A 9785-nucleotide genomic window follows, 5' to 3' on the forward strand; every position below is an offset into this window, starting at 1 on the left:
TTCTTTCAAAATAATGTTCGTGAAGATCTCCAGTGATTGGACCTCTTAGCTCCCCCAACAGATGATTCCATCTTTGGACAGTTTTGACCTTCTTCACCACTAAGTTGCCTCTTGATCCTTTTCTTATTACGCTTTGGGCAACACAATAATGCTCACAGCTCTTCTGCAAGAAAATTTTTTCATTATTTAAAAATGTCTACCATGCCCTGTGAGTTGTCTCCTCCCCTAAAGTAAGCATCCCTTTTTTCTTCATTTGTCTCTCATCTGGCACAGCTTTTTGGTCCCTCACCATTTAAATCACTCTCTTCCCAATGCACTTGAATTTGTCCATGTTTCTGTTAAAATGTAGTGCCAGGAACTGAACACAATATTGTAGGAGGAGTCAGCTTAGCTGAAAGCAGAAGGAAACTGTTTGTCACCTGCTGTCTCCATCCCAGGAATCTCTGATTATGAACTCAAATGTAATTTAAATTCCCATACTATATGGGGATATTGCGTTTCAACTAAATATTAGATTAAGGTCAAAAGAATAAAAAAATTTTTTTTCAGGAGACTCACAGTTTAGGAAATAATCCAGGCGTATCTATTCAGTACATTCTAAATCTTTATCCCTCAAATTAGCATACACCCACCACGCCTCAGGCCTCTAGAAAATAAGGTTGTTAGCATTAAAGAACAGTCACAAATTTGACCTCTTCCAGAAACCCTTAGTTTTTTTTTTAGAAATGTGGGGTTTTGGGGGGGCAGTGGGGGAACAAAGATATTAATGGCAAGTCAGAATTACATACTCTTATCCCAAGAATAGGGGGACTTATCCCCCACAGAAGAAGTCAGGTAGGCTCTTAATTTGCTTTTGAAATTATATTATGCTTTCATTGTGGTAGTAAAATCTATAAATTGATTTATTTCTTTTTTTAATGTTTATTTATTTATTTTGAGACAGAGAGAGAATATGCACATGAGATGGAGAAGGGCAGAGAGAGAGGAAGAGAGAGAATCCCAAGCAGGCTCCATGCTGTCAGTGCAGAGCTGCATGCAGGGTTCGATGTCATGAACTGTGAAATTGTAACCTGAGCTGAAATCAAGAGTCGGATACTTAACCCACTGAGCCAACCAGGCATCCCTATATTTTCTGAAAGAGCCATGAATAATAATTAATCCAAGTATGGTTGACTATACAGTACAACCTCATTACATTTACAGTATTAATGGTTTGTTTACTAAACTTTTTTCCTTCCACACCATAAATTCAACATTCCCAACATTTCCCATGTTTCTATGCTTTTATTTCTAATAGCTGAGTTATACATAAACATGCTATTATTGAGGCCATGTTTTAAAATACTAAGCTGTTCCAAGCCTCTTTACCTTTGGATACTATTCCTGGAATCTATTGCTGTATAACAAACCAAAAGTTTGTAGTTTCAATAACGGCAATCATTTATTTTGCTCATGAGTCAGAAATTTTGTCAGGGCTTGGTGGGAATGATTTATCTCCCCGCAACACAATGTCACTTGGAGCAGTTTCACTGAAGAATGGAAGACCTGCTTTAAAGATGGCTCATTCACACGGCAGGCAAGTTGGTATTGGTTGTTGGCTAGGAGCTCAACAGGAGTCCTGGGTGGGGAACTCAGGATCCCCATAAGGACATTCCATGGATTTCTTGGCTCCCTCACAGTCTGGTGGTCGGGTTCCAAAAGTGAGCATCCCAAGAAAACCAGACAAAAACTCCATACTCTTTCCTAATATAGCCTCATAAATCACCTGGTGTCATCTCTCCATATTGGATTCATGGAAGCCATCATAATTCCACCCAGATTCAAGGAGAAGGGAATTAAACTTTATCTCTTGATAGGGGAGTGACAAGTTTCTAGAAGGTTTTATGGAACTAGAGATATTGCTGCAGCCATTTTTGGAAAATATAATCTGCTACAAATATATCTGTATCCCTTTGTCTTGAATCCCCTTTCCCTCATTGTTCTCTAAGAATCCCAGTGCATCCTTCAATGCTCTGTTCAGACATTACTCACTTCTGCTGTGTCACCTGTGTGCCTCAGATATTTGTCTAGTATCCCTCTTAATACAATGACTTGCACTTGTTGATATCGAACTCGTCGTTAGATTTGAATTCCTCAAGAGCCAGTACCGCAAACATTCTTGGCTCACCAGTCAAGCCATCTCCCAGGTGATAAAGAGTTGATGGTGCTGAAGCAACCCTTCACCCCTATAGATGTCCCTCCCATTCCACAGCTGAGTTCTGCTCTTAGAGCCAGCTTAGTAAGGCTCCTGACCTGGGCCACTGATTTACAGCTTCGCTACTCAAAGTGTGGTCCACAGACCAGCAGCAGAGCATCGCCTGGAAACTTAGAAATGCAGATCATCACACCTTACCTCAGACACACCAAATCTACACTTTAACAAGATCCCAGTGATTTGTTTGCATATGAAAGTTCTGAGAAACATGGTTTTAGAGAACACGTCTGGTCTCCTTCTAAATAAGTCAGTGGGGCCAAGGGAATGTGCCTGTCCAACTGGAGCCCATGCCTCTGCTTCTAGACCATGTCTTTGGTAAACAGAACTGGAAGTACCTGCCCAAATGGCTCTGAGAGAGCTCTTTCCTAGCAACTACTTGGATCTCTGCTTTGGGTCTGTCCTGAAAAGGGACTATGTTTCTATTGTGCACAACCCTGGGTTGAAAGGGTGACCACACACACACACACACACCACCTGCCCATGAAGCCCCTCATGGTGCCAGGGAGTGAGAAGAGAAGAGGGCAGTCTGTGGCTGGGACTTCCATTCTTACCCTTTGCCGTGGGTCCCAACAATAGTTCAGAGCAAGCTAACAGGGATACTCATTTTTACAGCCTGTCTGATGGGATTTTGCTAGGGATTACACTGCATTTATAGATCAATATGAGAAGAGCCACCTCAACAATATTTAGTCTTCCAGTCCAGCAACATGAAATGTCTTTACATTTATTTAGGTCTTCTTTAATTTCTTTCGATAACGTTTCATAGTTTTCAGTGTACAAGTCTTGCATTTCTTCCTTTAAACTTATTCCTAAGTAGTTCATTCTCTTTGTTGTTACTGTGAAGGAATCATTTTCTTAATTTCCAAAAATTTCTGGTGTTTCCATTGCTAATGTATAGAAAGATACAATGAATTGGATATATTGATTTTGTAATACTGCTAAAGCCCTTTATCAGTTCTGGTGAATTTTTTGTGGATTCCTTTGGATCATGTCATCTGTGATTAAAGACAGTTTTACTTCTCCTTTTCCAATCTGGATGCCCTTCATTTAAAAAGAGGTGTTTTTTTTTTTATTGTACTAGCTATAGAAACTCCAGTGCAAAGTTGAAGAAAATTGGTGAAAGCAGACATCTTTGCCTTGTTCCTGATCTTAGAAGGAAAGCATTCAATATTTCAAGCATTCAGTATGATATTAGCTGTGGGTTTTTTTATAGATGCCCTTTATCAGGTTGAGGAAGTTCTATTCTATCCTTAGTTTGAGAGTTTTTATTATGAATGAATGTTGGATTTTTTTCAAATGCTTTTTTCTGTGTCTATTGAAATGATCATGTGGTTTTTGTGTCTTTTGAGATGATTGTGTGGTTTTTGTCTTTTATTCTGTTAATCGACTACATCTTCTTTTTTTCTTTTTCATTGAATATGCACTTTCAGGAATTTTTAGGGCTTCCTGAAGTTCACAGCCAAAAGTTGTTAACTTTCACTTCCTCCATTTGTCTTGGAGGCAACTGATTTTCTTCCCTGAAATAAAACAATCTGATTGTCAAGTGTTACTCCCAGCCTCCTGCCGGGATGAGTCTAATTTCTCTTCCCTCTCTTGAGTTTTAAGTCGTCTCAAGACTATGTTGAAATATTCTAAAAAGAATTAGACTTCTAAGGAGCAAATGGGGCTAAATTGATATGAAATTTAAACCCATTCAGATAAAACCTACCCTCTCTACCACAGTTTTTGCATCTCACCTGAAAGCCAGAGCAAAATAAATCTCCAGATACTGCTTATCCAGAAAAGAGTTATAGAAATAGAATTGAGGACTGGAGGAGAGAGATGACGTATACATAAGGATTCTGGAAAGAATCTTTTGTGCGAGCACTTTAATTAACAAACCCCAGACCCTTCATCCTGATAACAGCAAACATTTACTGAGTGCTACTCTGTATTTGGACTGTCCAAAGTGCTTTAAATGACCTCATTTAGATATCACAGCAAATCCATGAGCTAAGCATTGTTTCATTTTCCAGCAGAGGAAACTGAGGCACAGACTGGGCATCTTACCCGATGTCACGTCTTTAGTCAGTGGTGGAGCCAGAATGTGAGTCCAGGCTGCATAACTCCAGTCTGTGTGCCTAATCACTGTGTTATACCAAAAGAAAGCAAGGGCAATATTAGGACTGGGTTCTAGTGATTTACAGTTCATATGGCGTAAAATCCAATGTCTCAGAAACGAAAAAAGAGTCTAACCTTTACCACTATGTCTGATGCCTACCATCAGAATTGGTCCTTCGAGTTCAGTATCATAAGTATTGTGTGTGTGTAGTAAGACAAATAACCTATTTTACATGGGGAAAAGATTTGAACAGATACTTCAGAGGAAAACTATATGAATGGGAATAAAAAGCGTATGAAAAGATGCTCAGCATCATTAGTCATCAGAGAAATGCAAACTAAAATCACAATGAGCTACACTGCACAACTTTCCAAAGGGGAAAAGGGAAAAGGCTGACATGACTAAATGTTCATGAGGATGTGCAAAAACTGGAACCTTCATGTATTGCTGGTGGCCATATAGAACAATATATCCACTTCATTTTTATTTTATTTTATTTTATTTTATTTTATTTCATTTTATTTTATGTTATTTCCAGTGCAGTTAACATACAGTATTATATTAGTTTCAAGTGTGCAATATAGTGATTCAATCATTTATTTGACCACTTTAGACGGCAGTTTTTTATAAAGCCAAATATGAACTTACCATATCTCATAGTTATTCTGCTCCAAGTATTTACTCAGTAGAAATGACAATATATGTCCAAGAAAGAATTGCACAGAATGGTGATAACTTTGCTCATGGTAGTTCCAAAGTGGAAATAGTCCAAATGACCATCCAGGGGAAAATGAATAAACTGATATACCCAGGAGCACCTGGGTGGCATAGTTGGTTAAATGTCCGACTCTGGATTTCAGCTCAGGTCATCACCTCGCTGTTCATGAGTTTGAGCCCCGAGTTGGTCTCTGTGCTGATGGCACAGAGTCTGCTTGGGAGTCTGTCTCTCCTCTTGCCCATCCCCTGCCTGTGTGTGCCCCACCCCCAATAAATAAATAAACTTAAAAAAATTTTAAAACCTCGTATATCCTTACATGCAACAACACAAATGAACCTCAAAAGCATTACGTTGAGATTAAAAAAAAAGCCAGACACAAAAAGTAACCATAGTATGATTTCATCTATAGGAATTCTAGAGCAGGCAAAATTCATTTGTAGTGATGGAAAGCAGATCAGTGGTTGCCTAGGACTGGGAGGTCAGGTGTGGGGTGAGATTAACTGCAAAGGGGCAGGAGGAAGCCTTTTGGGGTGATGACTAACATTAGATAGTTTGAGTGTGGAGATGTCTGCACAGGTGTATATCTGTTAAAACCCTTTGCACTGTATACTTAAGATAGCTGAATTTTATCCTATGTAATTATACTTGAAAAAAAGTTGATTTAAAAAGAAAAACGATATGCATGATGAAAAATACCACAATAGAAAATTTTCTTGGTGATTAATTTGTTGTTTATTTTATTCACCTAGAGGGCAGAACAGTTTTTATGGGAAGAAGGGAAAAACAAAAGATATGGTTCCTGAGATGCACCGTTCCAGAAGGAAGTTTGGGTGACCTGCTAATTTGGTGACATCCTTCAGGTGACTGGATGGCTGAAGGGAGGGGGACCTGAGGGCGGGGGGGGGGGGTGGATGGTGAGAATGGAGGGAGACTAGAACGACTGCCCGCTGTACTATTGCTGATGCTATCTGGTACAAAGCTATTCACTCTATTGTTACATTTCTACCATAATTATTTTGTCTTTAGTTTTTCAATTTGTTGAACTTCACTCTCTTAAAAGAAGTGACAAAGAATATCAGGAGAAAATAGAAAGGTGGAGTGGGATAAGATGAGGGACTGGAATCTTTCAGACAATGACTGCTTAATTATGTTGTAAATAATTTACTACTGAGAAAGAAGAATGACAAAGCCCTTAAAGAAGTAAGAAGGAGGAGACTGGGGTGTTCCAGAGGCCAGGAAAGTGGGTGTACTACCTTGATTCAATCTTGCATTTTTCTTTTTTACGGTGTCAAATAGCTCTTGGAAGGGCTGTATGTTAGTTTATTTAATTTAGCATTTAAATCCCGTATAACAAGCTGTAGCAGTGACTTTCAAACTTAAATGTGCACAAGGCGTTTGTGGGGAAATGCAGAACTGAGACTCTGCTTCAGCTCCTTTGGGATCTGCATTGTATCCTATATGGTTTGGGTACACTGTCTTCATGGACTGCACTTTGAGAAATACTGACCTGGAAGATTATAGGTGAGAATGAGAAAGTATAATTTGATGATCATATTTACTCCAGAGAAAGGAAAGACAGAAACGATCAAAAGAAATCTTATGTTAAGAAAAGCATCAGTATTTATTTCAGTGAGAGGTGTGTGTGTGTGTGTGTGTGTGTGTGCATGCACACACACGCACGCTAAGAGAGAGCCAAGTAAGATATTAGGTAGGAGGTTTAGAGCCTTCTGATGTAGGGAACATATGCCTTGCTACTTATCACCCTGACCCAGACCTGGTTTTAAGGACTCTACTCTTTACTAGCCTATACCTCAAATCCTTTTTTCCCAAAGCCCATCAAATCGGTAGCAAATGTGAAACATTTGCTGGCCTGTCCACCTAATCCATCATAGTACAATACAAAAAGATGTGAAGAGACTGAGGTGGATAAAGGAAATCAATACCCGTTTCCTGTTCCTTACCTTGAGATCCTTTGTCTGGTTTCAGTATGTCTTCAACAGAATAAGAAACATAGCTCTGATTCCCAATCAAAATCAGATAAAATGCAGGCGATAAGACATTGTGTCTCTCTTTTCTGCAGATAAGAAATTTGAGTTATAACAGAGCTGAATTGTCTAAGCCCACTGCGGTTTTTTAGCGATTAGAAGTTTTTTTTGTGTCTCATAGCAATTTATGCACTTAACCATAAAGTATTTAGAAATAAGGCAAATATTCCAACCTAGAATGTTGAGCAAATTGAATGAAAAATTTAATTCTCCACAAATTGCAAGTAATTCCATAATTTAGATTGTAATCTTTCTTTTAAAATCTCTGAACACTATTAAATTGTATGTACTGGACCAAATATAAATATAGTTATTCTTTCCACACTTCATCTATTGAGCAGTGTAAGGAAAAAGCTAGTTCAGTAGTGATTTCTAGCTTGGTGGCCCCATAGGACAGTCTTTGCAAATTTTTTATAAATTGCCTTTAATTTTTTTGTAAGTTATGTGTTTAACAAATATATATAGATCTCTCACTTAGACACTTAGAAAATTACGTGCTTATGACATACATATTACATTGTTTTCCAATTACAATAAGGATTAAGTAAGATAATCAGCAGAGTATTTCATTTTCAATATGATACCTGTTGCTGCTTGGTATCATACCTAAGGCATTTCTTCAAAACGGTCATGTAGTGGAAGAGAATAAACCTTTTTCCTTAGTCTTGGCATAGAAATGTGTTTACTATTATACTTTTAGACAGAATCAATAAAGTTATAGGAGACTTTAAGAAAAAGGTGGGGGGGGAAAGCCTATTTACAGCAGGTCTGATAAAGCTTGTGTGCTTAACTAATACCCCCTTTTTCCCACCTGCACATGGACACTAACACTTAAGTGTGGTTAATGTGGGCTTCCTTTCATTTTGCTTATCATTATAAAGCAAGGGTTGTGCCCTCAGATTGTCCCCCATAAAAGAGGGAGTTGCCTAATATCCAAGCCCTTACAATGTTTCTTCTATTGTGGGGCTCTCTTGATTTTTAAATTTTGAACAAGTGCCATTTGGGAATGAAGTATTAGCCTGAAATGACCCTCCTTGACATGAGTTTTAAATGTTGATAGAAGTCATGTGATGAAAAATTAAAAAAAAATTTTTTAATATTTATTTGTTTTGAGAGACAGTGAGAGAGTGTGAGTAGGGGAGGGGCAGTGAGGGAGGGAGACTGAATCCAAAGCAGACTCCAGGCTCTGAGCTGTCAGCACAGAGCCAGACCCTGGGCTGAAACCCACAAGCTGTGAGATCATGACCTGAGCAGAAGTTGGAGGGTCAACCACCTGAGCCACCCAGGCACCCCTAGGTTACAAATTTTAAAAGGAGGCAAAGAAACTTAACACGGCCATAGTTATTATTACAGGGAATATGATCTTATAAATACTTGTATTGGATATCAATGCAGAAAGCTCTTTAAAATAACTTTTAAAGCAATTCAGAAAGTTATTACATTTAGCTTACAGGCTTCACTAGAAAGAAACTTTTGTGATATTACCCAAATAAGTATATGTGATTTAGGGTAAGTTCTTTAATAGCATCATACGTGGATTTTAAAGTGCTCTATTTCAAAAAACCTACTTGCATGTAAAGATGATGTATTGTGAGAAACAGTTGGATGGTTCCAAGATTAGTTCTAGTCATGACAATGATGCTATATTTTGTTAATTTCTATTAGGATTGCCCTGATCTAAAAAATTATTGCTTGTTCTTGGGAGAAATGTAAATGTGTGTTCTTTTGTAAACATTTGTTTATAGGAGAATGTGTTATGCTACAAAAGAGGTGATTAGCAAATTTGATTATAGCCTCTTCTACTTTGGAGCATAGGCAGTGACAAAGAAGTAGAACACTTGGGCTCAGCTGCTGCCTGAGTAATACCACATGTGGGGTAAAAAGGACCAATGAGCCCAGACTTTGGGCTGAGAGTTCTCCATCCGTAGCCTCTCCAATCTCTGCCATGTTAATGCACACGGGCTATCTGTATGCTTTCATTCCCAGCAAAGCCAGCACTTGTGACGTTGAAGGATTGGTCCAAGTGTCTGGAATCCAATTTGCCTACACTTGGGCGTATCTATTTATTTAAGTTCTCCTAGAAACAGACCTTAATCAATGGTTAATGGACGCAGGGATATAATAAGCTAGCTACCTTACCCATGATGGGGATAACTCTGAGGAAATAGCTATACTGTTGCCAAAGCTCCCCTGTAGAATGGAGCCAGTGACCAGGAGTAGAATTTTGCTTGATAACCTTGCTGGCCTCCTCTCTTTACACATTTCCTAATAAATCACTTTAACGCAAATCCTCATCTCAGGGTCTGTTTCTAGGGAAATCCATCAGCCTGAACACCTGAATTGAACGGATACCACCCCTGCAGCAGGAAATGAGGTGGGCTTCCTTCTTTATAGTGGATGCTATCCAGATCTATCTTTCAGGACACAGACACTCATTTTCCCAGCTGCTGGGAACACTGGCAGTTCACATCCTTCTCTGTGAATTGCCATTAGGCAAAGGATGGCCCTCATGGCATGGCTGTTCACTATGGGAGTTCAAGGCCAGGCCCCCTTGTGTCCATTTGGGACAACTTCCAAGTGCTGTCCCAATTCCAGAGCTTCCAGGGCATCAGGCAAAAACTGTTGCTCTTTGTTGTAACCCAATTTCTTCTTCCACCTAGCCCTGCT

Source organism: Prionailurus viverrinus, chromosome C2 (assembly GCF_022837055.1).
Source record: "Prionailurus viverrinus isolate Anna chromosome C2, UM_Priviv_1.0, whole genome shotgun sequence".
In the NCBI taxonomy this organism is placed as follows: Eukaryota; Metazoa; Chordata; class Mammalia; order Carnivora; family Felidae; genus Prionailurus; species Prionailurus viverrinus.